A 17,825-nucleotide genomic window follows, 5' to 3' on the forward strand; every position below is an offset into this window, starting at 1 on the left:
TTTCTCAAAACAAGTGTCGTTCTCACGGTAAGATTGTGCATTTATGAGTGAATATTTTAGGAATGTCTAATAACTACGTTTTGTCTATGATGCTAGTTGCCAATTAAATGTTGCTTCTGGACACTAATACAGATACCATAAACGCTACAATTTTTCTTCACATACTTTATTCAGCATGCTATATTTACACTATACATCAGGTGTCTCCAACATGGTGCCTGCGGGCACCAGAGTGCCCACTAAGGACAGTTGAGTTGCCAGCGAACCTGTTCTAAAAATAGCTCACCAGTACTGGGTCATTGTGATTTTCAAGTAAAAATATTTTTTTAGTGTTTGAATGAGTCTATTTAACCCTACTTCGAATAATTAACCTGGTATTTGCTAAAAAAGAAACGGCTGCCAGATGATCAATGTGCTCTATCTGTCACAGACCAGGACGAACATAGGACTCAATAGCGTACGTTTCTCAGTTTTCATTTGAAAAGAGAGGGAGAGTAAAGCTTGCTTCCTTGATCCGAGGACTGACGGAAAACAGGAGCGCGCGAGGCGGGAGTGACACTTCTGTGTCGGTTGAAGACAGGCGGGAATAGAAAGTCGTTTGGCCGGGGCTGGAGATCAAAGGCGAAGTCGAGTTCGTAATCGGGGTCGTAGGCAGGAGACAGGCAGGTAACGAGGCAAAACAGGAGGCAGGCAGGTAACGAGGCAAAACAGGAGGCAGGCAGAACGGGCGTAATCAGGTCCAGAAAAGGGGTCAATAACAAAGATCAGGCAGGAAAAAGGTTTAACAGAAACAGAGTTGGACGGGATTGCTCACTGAGTGGAATCCAACAGTATGCAACAATCTGACAATGACCAAAAGGAAGCCGGGGGTTTAAAAAGGGAGTGTCCACCAATCAGCTGTCCGGGCTGTTGGCGCCAATCAAGCCGCCGCAGATGCTCCAAATTGGCAATCACGACATTATTTTGGTCTCATCAGGAGGCTTCTCCTGTTACTGGTAACCATGAACACCTGTACAAACTAACATTTGACGTTTTATTGCTAGTTATTAGGCTAAATTTTGTCCTTTTTTCTAGCTATCTAGACAACTTTTTAGAGGGTATTATACTCTTAAGCTGGCTATCTAGCTCCTTTTTTGTTATTTACCTGTTTACCTTTCTAGTTAACTATCAAGCTACCTTTTTAGCCTTTTAGCAATCTAGCTAAGTTGCTATTTCAGAAATGCATATAAAATTGGGTGCCCTTTGCGCTAATTAGGAACAAAAGTAGCTCTCAGTTTAAAAAAGGTTGGAAACCCCGATGCAGACAATTCGAATTATTGTATGCCCCCGGGTACAACAATGAAATGACAGACACACACGCACACACAATGTTCATAGACTCTGATGCAAACTTTTCGAATGTGAGCTCACATCCCTTATCCCAAATGTCATGTTTATCTGAAGACCCTGTGTGACAATAGAACAGATGGGACTGCCTTTTGTCCTTCGCACACTCGCACACGCGCGCACAAACTCTCACACACAATTTCGCGCACTCACACACGGTTGGCTCTCACTGGGCCCATGCGAGTCGAGCTGGGTTTAAGGTTGTGTGATTCTGTTTAGCCGAGCAGAGTGATTGTGCTCTACAGGGGAGCCAGCCCGCTCTCACCACACCAGACGGACAACACACACGAAAACAAAAATGCAACCCGCTACCGCTCTTGCACATATTTTTGTAGATATTTCTTGCTGCTTTTGTTATTTTAGAAGATTAAGTGAGGATACATGTTTTTGTCGGCTTTCACAGGACAATATTTCGAGATTCGGTGCCTTTACCACGGACATGCAAGTGAATGTATCAATAAAAATAAAGTTAGCTTGATCAAGATCATTATTTTAACAATCAAGTTGTGTGACCCGTTTCAAAGTTCTGAAATTTAATTACTACCATGTATTTGATATTTTTATGACAAAGCTTTATGACATTCTCCTCAACACATATCTCATCGCATAAAAACTATAATTCACCACTTTGAACATTTTTAAGGTGTCAGCAGAAAAAAATGTCACAAATGTGGTGACCCGGCAAGGTTAAAATACACAAAACTAAGACAATATCTGATACCACACCCTTTCTCAAGATTAACTCACCCCCTATGCATATTAATGTTGTGAAAATAAAGATGAACAAACTCGGATTGCTCACTCACACAAAAGCTGTCTCTCCCATCCATGAGAACTCACTTGGTAACATTTTTTAGACCTGTGCCCAGATATTCTCGTGGCAATATCTAAAAATAGTTGAGACAGGTTAATCTGAGTTTCATTGTGCAGCATCATCTGTCAAGTTCGTCATGAGCATTCTTGATCGTGAGGTTCTTGATCACATCTTGAGGAGGTAGAGAATTTGGAGAAGAGAAATCAGGCTAAAATGGAGGAAAATATTTCTGAGGACGATTTTGTAGGGTATGATTCACAACAGATTTTGATGAAAATGAAAGAGTGGGAGAGTTTGGTCCTCCATGCCATATGGAAATGAAGGTAGAGCAAAATCTGCAAACATAAAAATGACCCCTGGACCTATTAGATTGGCAAAGTCACATAGCCAAGACATATAGAAAACTGTCTAATCTATTTTGATTAGGATGCCAAACCTTGGAGGGAAGAAAGTCTTCACCCACGTTTGAGAAGACATTGACGATACCTAGATGAATATTTTGTTCTTCTGCATCTTGCTGGTGTGTCCAGGTGTGTATTCTGCATGATAATGATAATCTCTTATTCTAAATATTTGTTGTAAAATTGGCCCACCAACTACTAAGCCAGTATGACATTCCTGTATGAGCATTCATATATAATATGTGTAGTAAAACATGTAATATGCACCAAATTTATAAAGTATACTGAATGATGATGTTTCTATTGATCATCATTCTTGTGAGTTTCTTTTTCCCTTGTTGCCATGGATTGCAGATTTTTAATATCTAAATTATATAATTTGTAGTATTATTTGTAAATTGACTATGTTCATGAACAAAATGAATGATGATGATGAGGTTATTGATCAGCAGAATGTGTTTCTATTGCATTTGTTGATAAGCTTGATTAATCAGTTTTTCTAGTCTTATCTTGACAAATCCAACAATGAATCTACCCCTGGGATGAAAAGTCAGTCCAAATTAGTTTTCTACTTATATGAAGTTGTTTTCAGAAGAACAAATGCTATTTTTTCTAACAAATCTATTCGGTCAAATTTGACCCTAGTACTACCAGTGTAACCATGATTAATAAAAAATATATGTTCATCACTAGATTTTTTTGTTTGTTTTAGGCCTGTAAACTGGTCTTCTCCAAACTTTATATGTATGGTGTAATATTGTTTTTATAGTCAAATAACATAATTATTTATGGCTTTCAAATTTAATATATAAAGGTTGGAACAACCTTATTTGCTTCTTAAAAATAAGGGACGTGTTGTGTCTCATGGGCCATACAATTTAATTACAATGGGAACATATTATTATGGATGCATGTAATGTTTGTTAGGATGTAGTATGAACTACATAGAAGGATATTTCTTTTTTTTTTTTTTGGTGGTCAGGACTGAGTTTGACCCCGGAACAAAATTGACCCTCCAACAACGGTTAGTGGTGCCTATTCCTAACACAACATGAGTGTAGAGTATTAGACGTTTGGTCAGGATTCGGTTTGGAGAGGGGGGCGTTAGTTTGCATGTGCGCATCAAACGTTGCCGTGACAACTCCACCACAGGGAGTCCGCCCCTCCCAGTAGACTGGAAACCAGAGCTGGTACACATCTCACATCGCAAGGGCAGTCTGAATTTGGCCTGCCATATCCTAACAAAAAAACTGGACCAAAATCCTGGCTGGTCCTGACCAAGTATCAGCAAATCAAGCAGCCAGAGAACCTTGCCAAGTCAGCAGCCAAGCTTTATCAAACTAGCGGCCAAATGGGGTGAGACAAAGCCAGCAACCTCAGAGAAGCCTCAAGCCACCAGCAGTCAACTTCTGCTTCAAAACCCTCCATCCTGTGATCCTCTTCCCAACTGGGTCTCAAGCCTACCGGGATTCCCCATCGCTCGAGAACCGATGACACAAAGACTGGGCCGTCATCTTCATTGACGGAGAACTTTGCAGAACATGTTGTTGTTTGGTATTCGTGTGACTTAAAAGGGGGAATTCTACCAAAATACAATAACGAAATAATCAAGCCAACTTTGTTATCTAAACAAATGGTACCAGTTTAAGTTCTAAACTTCTAGTTTTATTTTTGTTTTATTTTCTTATCGTTGTTTTGTATTCTATTCAAGCTTCTTCAGTAGATGATTAGTAAAAGAAAAGTCCATAAATCCAAGAGTGTGTGTGTCTTGAATTAAATATATTCAGAGATCAAAAATAATTCACCTTAAGGGTGTATACCCTTCAGAATAACTAAACAAGGTTTTTCATCCATTTTCCTGACACAATGATCTAAAAACGTATGTGGTGCTCCAAAAAGGCGAGACGAGTTTTGAAAATAATAAACTCGGCTCTTTGATTCAATTGGTCAATAAATTGTTTGTTAGAATAATGTATTTACCACCCATATTTGCTACATGAGGGTTAATCATGTAATCATTTTAGAAATAATGCAGCTTACAAATGTCATGGAAATTAATGTTTACTCTGGAATTGATTAATTATTGCTGATTTTTGGGCATTATACATTTGCAAACAGTAGTATAGTTATTCAAAGATTACTATGTCCTTACTACTAGGACATTCTGGTGGCTCCCAACACTCCCCAGTCGTTTGTTTGGGGTAGTGGTTTGCTCTACAACATCAGTGTTTCCCATAAGATTTTAGGAGACTGTGGTGGCCAAGACTCTGACCCTCGGGTAGTGTGTGTTTGTACATTTTCAAGCCTGGCATATCACTTTAGGGCATTTTGAGACCACTGAATGTAATATAAATTACTGTATATGAACATAACAGGTTGGTATCATTCTTAAGAAAGGCATATCAGGAATATTTCAAATTTAATCTTAGGTCAAAAAGCCATGACATAAAGTCAATAATTCATTCACACACTCATTCAGTCCATTGTCCATTCATTCATTACTGACACACTTTGCAACCTGCCATTGAACATCACATTTTTCTTGGCTTTGGAAAGAAAATTTCCATAGCTCTTCCAAAATTAAACACTTGGGTTTTGGTCCATTTATGGAGACTCTCAGGCAGGAAGCAAGGGGTTCTCCTCGCAAACGAGACTGTGGTGGGCCACTACAGTCTTGCCACCAAACACTGCATATAAAACAGTTTCCATGATCTGGCTCAGATACAGGGCCTTAATCATCATGTTGTTCTTTATGTCACATAAAGCGTCATCCCGCTCTTTGGAGATGAAATGGACCTCTGTGAAAAAATCAAATGGTAACATAATAGTTGTATCTCCTAAATATGGAATATTGTATGACAAAACTTAAGTGTTTTTTTTTTATTATATTATTAGAAATTGTAGCTTTTAATTTTAATGAGTAACATTTTTTATTTTTTTATTCTGGGTAAAAAACGTTTTTTTCTTAAATAAAATATGAAAAATAATGTAAGTGAAAGCCCATACTAACATAATGATTGACACTTTGGCATTGCTGTTCTTAGTTATTAATGTTCATAGATATAATTAAGTTGCAAAATTTGCTTTTTGATCATTTCTTCTGTCACTAACAAGTAAAGATAACATCTTGTTCTCAAACTTGTGATTTTCGGTGAATAAATATTAAGAAATAGATGAATACAATTAAATTGTCTTTTTGAGTAGAATTTTTCTCCCCAGCAAAAAAAGTTACTCTATGACCATTCCAAGTTTTACTGTTAAGATTTGTTTCCAAAGAAAAAATATCCTTAAAATATAGATGAATATCTGCCATTAGTGTTAAGTTGTGTTTTCTTGGGGAAAGTAGATTTTCCTTTATTTACATTTTATTATAAAGACAAGATAAGAATACATAAAATACCTACAGGTTAGCTCTCCCTGCGCCCAATCTCAGGAGTAGTCAAGTGGGCATAATGGATTTCGGCCAAAACAATTGTGTTTTATTTAGGTGGGCCACATTTGTACAGTTCAGTGGCCTGAACTGAAAAATAAGTGCACTCTGCCGGTCCCTGCTCTCAGCAATAGTAGACAGGTAACAATTGAGCAGGGCTGCTCGAGTGTAATTCATTTTAGCCGGAAACAAAGACCCGCCACAGAGGACATATATTTGCTCTCTCGCACCCCGCTATTAGCAATAGTTGAAAAGAGAAGCGTTGCAGGCAAATGTCGGCTCTGTTGTTTCGAGCTGGAAGCAATATGAGATTAGGGATAATGGATCATGGCTGCATGGGTGCAGTTAATATATGGTAAAAAGAATAGAAAAAAAGGTCACCACGCACAAAGCAAATTTGCTGTCTCAGAAATTGACCTAGGATTGTGGCCACACTGTGTAGTTCATATGAGGCAGGTCACAATGGCATACTTCCGCGGCCTGAAAAAAAAAATAGCTTAGTGACAGTACAAACATTACACAAGCAGCATAAAAATTAATTTGTGTTATTTTTTATCTTATTTTTAAATAAATATTTTTCAACCCTCGTTAGACTGCAGATCAAAATTATGGGAAACATTCACAAACTATTGAATGATTCAGAAAAACGCCATCTTCACTGCTCAACAGTTTAAGAATGTTTTGTTGGCTGAGTGGTAAGCGCGTCTGCGGCACAGTTCTGAGGTCATGAGATTGAACCTTCCTGTATGGAGTTTGCATGTTCTCCCTGTGCTTGTGTGGGTTTCCTCTGGGCACTCCGGTTTCCTCCCATATTCCAAAAACATGCATGTCAGGTAATTGACCCGTTCAATTACCCTGCGATTGGCTGGCAACCAATTCAGCTTGTCCCCTGCCCACTGCTCCAACACCTCCGCGGCCCCACTAGGGATAAGTAGTACAGATAATAGATAGACGGATAAAGCATTTCATAAAAAAACAAACAACAACAACAACAACAACAACAACAACAACAACAACAACAACTGTATTATGACAAAAAATGCACAATCAAAGATAAAGAACACATTCAGGTGCTTCCCACTTAATAGTGCTAATCTAGCACCTAGTGCTAATTTCCTTGATTAGCTGCCAACCACTATTAAACTGGCATTCTAACTTCCAGTTGCACTGACCTTGCAAGATGGTAGGCCTTTCTAAAGTGACCGAAGGCCTCCGACAGCAGCTTGTCCAAGTACAAAAAAAGGGATGACCCTATAATCCAAAGCAAGACAATTAGATCGTTCCAAATCTTAGATTTCAAAAAAATTGAATCTTTACAAAACTACAAACTCATTCAAGTCACTCAAGAAGGCTGGTCGTCCAGAGAAGACAAAAATGCCAGAGACGACAGGTCACTGCGAAGGATGTCAATGGGTAATTGTTTCCCCACTGCAGTTAGAATTGCTCCCGAGTTCATTGCTGAACATGGTAAGAATCTGTCTCAACATATAGTTTTGTGACGATTAAGAGCATTTGGACTGAAGGCCCACACTGCAGTAACCAAACCTCTCATTAGCCCCCCAAAAAAGTTCGACCGGGCTTTGCACAAGCTGTACAAATTTTGGATAATTTAAGCGAAATTTATAAAACTTACTACCATATAAACTAGGTTCAAACATTTTAGAACACCCTAATATGTTGGGAAAAAAATCGGTTTGCAACCTGGAAATATTTTAATTTACAAATAAAAAGTTAACAGTCACTGCAGGTCATGAATGAAATACTTTACATGTGTGTGTTTTGTGTGTTTGTTGTGTGATAGTCGACCCGTGTATCTGAAGTGACCATTATTGGCCGAGGGAGACCAGCACATGGCATAATTCCACCTGTCCAGCTCAATGGTCCCACCAGCCAGCCAGCACCTGGCGTCTGCTCACACGCCGCCACTATTATTAATTGCTAATGCATATTTATGCCGCACAAATTTGCCGTTTACTTATGCATAAACTCGCTCATGGTGCCGAGCCAGTGATCTTTGTAAAGAGTGACAAATGGGACTGTATGTGTGTGTATTTTTCTTGGAATCTAATGTAATTTTAAGGGGCCGGGTTTTTTTGGGTTGTCTTAGCAGCCAGCAGTGGCAGTAAGATGACTTGTTTTGCCAATGGGATCTTCTGATGTGGATACAGTATCTCTTCTACTTTTCCAGGAGGATTGTCATCATCGGCTTTGGTGGATTGTAAGCGTGTGCTCATTTGAAAGGACCGATCATCATTTACTATGACCTTATGGCCTTTAAAATGCATCCAAGTGAATCCTAAATAGTTTGAAGACGCATCTGCCTAATCACAAAAACTCATTTAAATACTTATTGAACATAAAAATACAGTAATGAGATAAATAAAATGATATTAACGAAACAAAATGTGAATTTACACATGAGCACTTACCAAAGTAATGGAGGAGGATGCGTGGTGCAGGGTATTTGGGGACAGGAGTGAGGGAAACGAGACACTGTTGATGACACATAAGCATTTACTGTAAACTTACAAACATTTTTACAACATACTTTCATAATTTATTTTCTTTGAATGAGAAGCAGCAAAATCTCTTTTGAAAATTTGTTATCTGTACATGCTGCTTCCCCTTGTCATGCTAGTGCCCTTCTTGAATTTCTTAAACCAGCCGAAGCTGGCCTTGAAATCCATTATGGTTGTAACCAACAAGGACTCCCGCTTTGTTGATGCTGCCTAAAGTGGTTGATGAACATCGACTTTCTTCAATGCAGTTTTTTTTACTCAAAAAGTCAAGTTTAAGTTCAGAAAAATAATCAAAAAATAAATATTCAATTTTCCTATGTCAAATGTCTAAAAAAGATATTCTGATAGAAAAACATTAAACCACCCATTCTCTTATGAAATCAAATTAGTATATTTTTAAAGTTTTCAAAATAACAAAATATAGTTTATCATGTCTTCTTCAACGCTGTTTCTTACTAAAAATGTCCAGTTAACATTTATTATTTTAATGACTTTAATTTTTTATACTTTTTTTCATTTTTCATCAATATAACTCCCTACTAAGTTTATCCAATAACAATTGTTCACGTTAAGAATATTACTAGAACAGTTTTTTTTCCATCTTCACAACATTGCTAAAATTTGCCCTATGCTGTCTGAGTGGGATGCGGAGATTATAATTCATGCGTTTGTTACCTCCCATCTCGATTACTGTAATGCACTACGCTCCGGTCTCCCGAAGTCCAAAATCAAGAGCTATCAGCTGGTACAAAATGCTGCAGCGGGGCTTTTAACTAAGACAAGAAAGTTTGACCACATTGCCCCGATTTTAGCTAACCTGCATTGGCTCCCTCTTAACTTAAGATGTGATTTTAAGGTTCTGTTGGTAGTATATAAAATCATGCATGGACTTGGTCCCTCATATCTGTCAGATTTAATTTCCCCCTATATTTCCCCCTTCGCTCTGAAAATGCTGGTCTACTAGTGATCCCAAGAGCCAAGAAGAGATCCGCAGGTTCGAGAGCGTTCTCCATTCGGGCCTCTGTGCTGTGGAATGCTCTTCCCCCTGAGATTCGATCTGCAACCTTAGTGGAAATGTTTAAATCTGAGCTTAAAACACACTTCTATTCTATAGCATATGAATAACCTTTATTTTATGTTGACAATATAATGGGATGGTGTCATGATAGTCTGTAGTTTGCAATAGTCTTTGATCTGTGCAGCCCTTTGAGACCCTTTGTGATTAAGGGCTATACAAATAAACATGACTTGACTTGTCCTCCAAAATGTCCTTATGAAGTCTTGGGTAAATTAGGTGTGTGTGACAGATGTGTGGTGACTAACAAACCTGTCTCAATCTTACCTTTTCTGCTTGACGGCCCCAGCGGCCATTAGAAAAAAAATACATTCATTTGCCGCATCTCTGCATAAGTCACAGGGTTTTGATTGTGCAGCAAAAGTTGCAGTTTATTGTTAGGAAATTACGGTAAGGTCATTTTATCCCAAAATAAATGCTAAGGGTGCTCATATTCACTTCTTATGGCCCCCTGTTGCTTTTTCTCAGTGTCTCTCTCCAGAAAAGGTTCTTAATGTGTTTGTAGGTCAGAGTCACCGTCAGGCAGGCGCTCGGGTCAAGTGTAACTGAATTGCCCTTGTTTTCCTCCGGACAGGATTTTTTCTAAAATGGGTATCTACAGCGCGGGAAAGGCATCTCTCCAGGGATTCTTGTAGGTCAGCTGCTATTTCTGTTCTCTCCCACACACTCTCTCTGTAGACCCTCCGCAAGCAGCTGAATACAGGACGATGGTCCCCGTCGGCAGTTCTTCTGAAGCTCTTGTTTATTGGGTCAAATGCAGGGTCCCTTTCTGTTTCCATGACCACACGATCTGCATTCGGCTGATCTGGTCTAGCTTACTCTAGTCCGGGGGTCAGGAACATTTTTGACCCAAAGCACCCAAAAGCAAAAATATTTTGACATGTTTTTTTTTTTGAGAGTCACTCCATATGTTTCAAGACAAAATTCAACATAAAAGACAAAAGTTCAGTGCCATTTCTTTCAGTGTTTGACATCTTAAAGGCCCGGTCACACAGCCTTTCACGGGCGTATCGAGGCTGAATCACGGCCAGAAGTTTCTGCCCGTGAAGCAGACGCGATGGAAAATGTGCAAAATTGGCTAAACCCGCTGTCTACCCGTGGTATGCCCGCAAAACAGACGCCGGCGACTGTTCCGCGTCCTTATCGCGGGTAACCGCGGCTGCAGTGCGTTTGACCGTGCTTACACACGCTAATGCACATGAAAACACCGCGATACAGGCGCAGAACAAACGTGCTATGATCGTGCTCCACCCGCGATTACCCGCTAAAATTTCGCGTCCTGCCCGCGTGTAACCACGTCTTGGCCGCGGCCGTAGCACGTCCTAGCACGTTCGTACCGCGTCTTTACCTCGTGTGTACCACGTGTGCCGCCCGCGGTTACCCGTGGTCTAAAGTTTTGAGCAGCGCAAAACTTTTTCGCATGGCCAACCGCGTGTGAATTTCTTACCACGTGTAAAGCACGGCTGTATCTCGTCTGTATCGCGATCTCAAAGCGTCCAACAGCGTCTGCTTCACGGGCAGAAATTTCTGGCCGTGATTCAGCCTCGATACGCCCGTGAAAGGCTGTGTGACCGGGCCTTTAAAAATGAACATATATTGTTTAATGAGCTTCCATAAAAAGGATTATTTAGCAATTTACAGCCAAAACGGGGTCTGTTGGTGCTTGTGTTCTTTATTTACTGGAACGAACCCTTGGAATATCCGTATTGTACCAGGTTAGTCAACCACTATTAAACTGGCATTGTAACTTCCAGTTTCACTGACTTAAAAAAAATCGCACAAGTCCTATTTTATCTCTGAGCCACATGTACTCAAAAAAGAGGCATAGAGGTCTTGCGTAATTTCCCGATGCTAGTAAATGAGTCGCTCTTCCCCGGCAGTAAACTGTCTGAAATCTTAATGGGGTCTTCCGCAGCTCAGGTTATACAGTTTTGAGGTTGACCTAGGACACGATGGTAAGGATGGTCCAAAATTAACATATGGTGGTTGGGGAAAGTGGACTGGAGGGAGAGAGAGACTGACAGCTGAGACAAAATACCCAAAATACCCATGCTAAAAACTTCAAGCACAAAGGTCTTAAACGCAATTTACTCGAGGGACGCCTTACCATAGTCTTGGTTGAGGTCTGGCAGCATCATGTTCCACAAGAAAAGTGCTGATGAAAAATATAAACTGTTCTTAAGGAATGAATTAAAGGGACTCTTGTTGCATCTGGTGCGAGGAACTGCTGGCGCTACTCGCTGCAGCTTCTTTCATGTTTCTTTTTAAAGTTAGTTTTTTGATGGCTTTATTGCTTCTTTTTGGCCTGTGTTTGGCATTTTGAGGGAGTTGAGGCGTCTGAGTTTTTATACTTCAATCCACCCGTTCCTGTATTTTGACTCTGTGTGGTCGCTTGCTAAAGCTAGCCTACCTGCTGGTAATTGGCACCCTGCCACAGACATGATGTCGACCGCCAATTATTATATTTTCTTCGCACGAACTCCACTGCCGTCATGCCACAATCTAGTGGTGGATCAGCTCTGGTATACGGCTACTGAACTCCTCCGGATCTGCTGGAATCTGCCCGTGCCGCCCCTACGGAGACTCCATCACAACCCGGACATCGCATTATTCCCCTGCCGGAGATACATCCATTATGGATCCCACTGGTTCTTTAATCACCACAACTCTTCCTCAGCAATCAAATCATTGTGGTCCACTATTCGCCACCCGCACAGAAACTCCAGTGGGGTTGCAGATAGCAGTGTCTTAGCTGACCTGGCTAGATCAGCTCATTCCATTGCTCCGCAAAAATGCGTCAATCCCACTGTTCACTATGGTCTGCTCAACATCCGCTCACTTTCGAGCAAGGGACATCCCAACTAAGACATCTTCACAGACCGTAAGCTTGACTTTCTCTGTTTAACCTAAAGGTGGCAATAGCCAAAGGACTTTTCCCAACTCAACGGATCCACACCGGCATTTTTTTTTTACATCTGCCGTCCCCTTCACAAATCCCGCGGTGGCGGTTTTTCGATAATTCACTGCGAGATCTGAAAAGCTCTGCCGGTGGCAGTATTTACCTTCGGCTCATTCGAATGCACTGTTTTCTTGCTGCATGGTTCCTCTCCCACTGTTTTTGCCACCATTTATTGACCCCCCAAGCCAGATTCTGAATTTTTATGTGACTTTGCAAGCCTGCTCACCCTACTCTCCTCTCTGTCACCTAATAGCATCCTTTGGGAGATCTCAACATTCACATTGACAATTATAATCTCCCCCTTCCCAGAGACTTTTTATCCTGTCTTAAAAGTTTTGGACTCCACAAACATGTTGTCTTTCCAACACACACCAAAGGACACACATCGGACTTTAACTGTTGCCCAGGTCTCAATCCCTCCAATTGTTCCTCTGACTTCTTATAATCGGCCATTTTCTACTCATTTTCAGTGCTCCTGTCTGTCAGCAATCAATTTACCGGAGCTATTTTCATTCAGAAATCTCCATGACAACGATGTTAACACTTTTTGTTCCAAAATTGTAAACACATGCACGAGACTGACATAAAAAGCACAAAAACATACATAAACATGCACAAAAACCTAAGTAAACATGCACAATATGTACCTAAACACGTTGCTGTCAGATATGAAACTGAATTGGTCCCAATTTTGAGCCCTCCTTTACGAATTAGCACGGGGGTGTTATGCATATTTAACTCATGTAAGTCGCACTTACTTCATCTTTCATATTAGGGCCGCAGCCCAAAATTGAATCACGGTCCGTGACTTTAAGAACCCTTTTCTTGTGTATAGCCTCTTGCAGTCTTGGTAAATATGAGGTGTGTGTTGTAGCCATTTAATGGTACCATATGGCTTCTGCCAAGTCAGATTCTCAGTGGTCAAGGACCTTGAGGACAGACATACCATCTGGACAACTGACAACAAAACATAGAAGTTTGAACTAGTCATGCGAAAGAGAAAGTGTAGCGTCGAAACAATGCAGTCAAGCCATCAACTTGCATTGGCATTAAATAGTCGGCCATTTGTGTTTCCCACCACTGCCCTGTCCAGGAAACAAGACCCAAACTCATACTCGTGCCCCTGAGTTTTGCCCCTTTCCGTTGTGTCCACTTAAAACTGGGCTACTGGCTTTCAAATCGGGGTCATCTGGCCGCAGTGGTTTGGTCAATGTAGATTGTGTTCTATCTCAGGTACCTACATTTCTATTATAATCAAAGCATTTGTGCAAATAACTTGAGACCGATGTTCCTCCTAAGCTGCGGACAAGCACGGTTGTGCACTTCCCAGACCTTCTCCACGCAAAAGGAAATTTTTACCACCGCATACAAATCAGGGCTCAAAATTGCAAATTCAGAAGAAAATTAAGCCAGAATGACCGTGCGTGCAGGTAAGAAAAACACATGTTCCCTTGGCGGTGTGTTTTAATGCTGTATGTCAATGTCGTAGTTAAGTTTTTCGAAAAGAAGCTCTTTTAGCTCGGCTCACGAAAAAGAGTGGGGTCATTTGGCTACCAAATGGCTCATCAGATTGTTTTTGTTAATAATTATTATGTAACATTATGCATTAAATCAATAAAAGCACATAAGGAAAAAACAGATAAAAATGATAAATAAGTTATAGACTAGGAGAAAAATAAACAAAAGGAGAAATAAGAAGGAAAAAGGAAAAGATAAACGGAAAAAGGAGGAAAAAAATATATTAAAAGCCAAGCAAAAGAAGTAAACAGCTTGAAAAAATAAACAAATTAAATAAAAAATAAAAACAAAGAACAAAATGAGAAAAAAAGCGTAAAAAATAAGTTAAAGGCTAAGAAAAAATAATCTAAAGGAGAAAAAAATAAGAAAAAAGGGAAAAGTAGATAAATAACTATGAAAAAATAAGGAAAAGAGGAAAAAGCAAAAATATAGTAAAAAGCTTCAAAAAAGAAGAAGAAAAAAGGAAGAAACAATGAAAAAGGGGGAAATAAAAACAAAAGAAGAAAAAAAAACAAATAAAGTTAGGAAAGGCTAGGAAAGAAGGAACAAAAAAGAAAAAAATATAAAGGAAAAAGGGGAAAAAAGTAAAAAAAAGCAGGGGAAAAAAGACGTCCAGAAAATAGAGAGAAAAAAGTCAGGTTAATTGTTTTTGTGTTGCATTCGAATAATTTCCAAATATATCGCGTCAATCTTGTTGCACTTTTGTGGAAAAAAAAATGTGTGATCAAATACAGTTCTGTATTGTGCAATCGAGCAAATAGATTCCCTGAAATAGTACTATTAAGTAACAAAAGTGAAAATCTCATGTAAAAGTTGTTGTAAAAACAAATTACATTTGGGTCTGTACAACCTTTCCAATAGTACATTAGTTGATTCATTAAAAAACGAAAAAATTATTTAGAATTGCCAGAAACTCAACAAAACAGATTTTGTGTGAATGCTCAGATCTGTGAAAGCTTAGAGGGAACATTCTTTCATTTTACCTTGAGATTATACATTTTGCTCAACAACGTAGTCATTTAATTTTACCTGATAAAAATCAATCACATATGTTTTTGTGTCATTATGTCTGCCTATATAAGGGACAAAGAGAAAACATTGAGAAGATCCAGGGACCATGACACAATCCACACTTATGTACACACAAATATATGCACTTAAAACAGCAATTGTTGGCTCTGTGATCTTTATTTTTTGGACACAAGTGACACCTTTTTCTCCTCTGCTGGCCCTTTGTGCTTGTCTCTGGTGGTTGGATTACAGCAGTTTTTGTCACTCCGCATTGCTTCCATTGCTTCAGTTAGGGAGGTTGGTAGTTTTGGGTTCCTTTCAAGGCGACTTTTCATGACAGACACAAGCTCCTTTGAGAACTCTGTGAGGAGGTGTCATCGTCCGTTGCTGATACCTGTGTAGAATTTAGAATTCTAAGCCCTGAATAATGAGTAGACATTCTGTGGCATTATCAATCATACAGTGCCAAAACACTGTGGGTCCCCTCTGTGTCTAGCACTTATAGGTGAAGTTACCAACCATCTGGTCCAGAGTATCTACTTCTTCTTTGGTCTGTTTGTAGAAGAGGCTCACTTCTGTTTTGTATTCTTTTGGCTGTTTTCATCTACTTTTAAGTTGTGGCGCATTGTCAAAAGAAGGAAAACTGCTTTTCCCTTTTTTATCACATAGCTGATCATGGTCATGCCACCACTGAACCAGAATACTGTACTATGGGCCTCCTTGGAGCTGTTAGCCTTCATGTCTGGCTTGTTCGTTTGGAAAGTTCCCACAATAGTCAGACCCTTCTCCAGGAGATGCACTGCAAGAGGCACACTGGTGAAGAAATCCATGAACAATGAAAAATATATTTTATTTTCAAAAATACAATAATGTTAACTACCTTACTAAACTGGCTAATATACTATTAACGAACTTTGGAGCTAGCTAAGAGTACTGATTTTCTTTTTGGGGTTATGCTTTTTGGGTCCCAGTTTGTTTTTGCCTCCTGGAGCCGCCCCGATGTTTTGATAGGGCAGCGGCTCACTCGTTGGATTACTTTTTGTTTTTCGGTGTTTCTTGCCTGGTGGATTACCTTTTATGCCTGTTGGATTATTTTATTTTGCCTGTCTGATTACGTTTTTTCTCCTTTAGTTTCCTAGTGGATTATTTTTCTCATTTTTTGTGGACTTCTGGAGCCGTCCCTTGAGGGGGGGTTCTGTCATGATTAGCGATTAAGAGCACCTGCAACTCCTTAATTGGCGCCAACAACCTGGACAGCTGATTGGCTGATGCACTCTTTATAGATCCCTGGCTTCCAATAGGAAGCCGTCAGATTGTTATGCGAACTGTTGCCAGCAGCTCAGTAAGCCTTTACGTCCGATCTTTGCCTGATCTTTGTTACCAACCTGTTTCCGGACCTGACTTAGCCCCGTTCTGCCTGCCTGTTACCTGATCTGTTTTGGCCCGTTACCTGCCTGCCTCCTGTTGCCGACCTTGTTTTTGAACTTGACACCACCTTTGCTCTCCAGTCCCGGCCAGCGACTTGTAATTCCCGCCTGTCTTCGATCCTCCTCGTTAGACACGGAAGTGTCACTTCCGCATCGCCCTCTCCTCTCGTCAGTCAGCCATCGGATCGTGGAAGCAAGCTCTGCTATCCCTCTTTATTAAAAAAATTAATAACAACTGAGAAAACGAACGCTACTTGGTCCTGTCCCCGTCCTTGGTGCGTGACAACTTTGTTCCTGATATGTATGTGTGTTTGTTAGCTAATATTGGGCCCAATCCCATTCCTCTCACTTGGCCCTGAGAACCCTCCAGTGAGGTCCCTCCATAGGGACGTCCCCTCAGTGAGAGGAGTGCAAGTGAACATTGTCGCCCAAGAAATTGGACGGCACTTGCAAGGTTCCACCCCAGTCCAGGAGATGGCGGTAATATTAATTGTCTGTAGACCTCAGTGACGTATTGGCCTACGTCACATGTAAACAACTCGAGTCTCAACCTGTGGTGTGGAAGTTGGGGAGTCCGTGCAAGGTTGAAAATGCCCGCTACAGCTGTGTTATTACCAATCGCCTGAAAGCTCATCACCTTTTCTGTCACTCCACCCTTCGGAGGACAAAGGCGCTTAAATGAAGCTATGTAGCGCTGATTCATCTTTACAAGCTACGTCCACTCATTAAAAAATGACCCGTTCGGTCAAATACAGTAAGGGTTAACGTACAATCCACGTTCACATAATACCCTATGTTTGTGTAGACATAAATGACAACCTACTTATTAGTATCTTAATGCCATTTTTATGACATATAGTAGGGATTTTTAACGTGTGACACGATGAAAAGTAAACAAACACAAGAACAGTGCACCTGACCCTTAAGCTGACAATATCGTCTCCAAACCTTCTCTGTGGGACCCAAACACCTTTGTTCATAAGGAATTTAATTCAAAAGAGTTGTCATTGGATATTAAAAAATATATAAATTTACATTTTTTTCATGATGCATACATCATAGTAAAAGCTGTCTTTTTCTTTTCTATGCCTACATACAAAGTATATGTCTACATTTTTTATCTCACCTATTGTGTTCCAGAGTGGCCGTCCCATAAGCGTGGACAGGTTGGACAGGTATGTTACCGTCCTTTCCTTATGGTTTGATGTGGAGCAAGAAGGCCATGTGGGCCCTGCAAGACCTGCTGAAGAGGGAACAGAACCACGGCTGAAGGTCCTGATCTATG

At 40.2% G+C, this 17,825-nt stretch overlaps 1 pseudogene; it reads right to left on the reverse strand.

Moving 5' to 3' along the window:
• Positions 1-5,217: 5,217 nt before the first annotated feature.
• LOC148357407 (uncharacterized) lies at positions 5,218-15,853 on the reverse strand (annotated as a pseudogene).
• Between the last annotated feature and the right edge of the window lie 1,972 nt (positions 15,854-17,825).

Source organism: Urocampus carinirostris, chromosome 11 (assembly GCF_059441175.1).
Source record: "Urocampus carinirostris isolate Australia breed hairy pipefish chromosome 11, RoL_Ucar_1.0, whole genome shotgun sequence".
Classification (NCBI taxonomy): Eukaryota; Metazoa; Chordata; class Actinopteri; order Syngnathiformes; family Syngnathidae; genus Urocampus; species Urocampus carinirostris.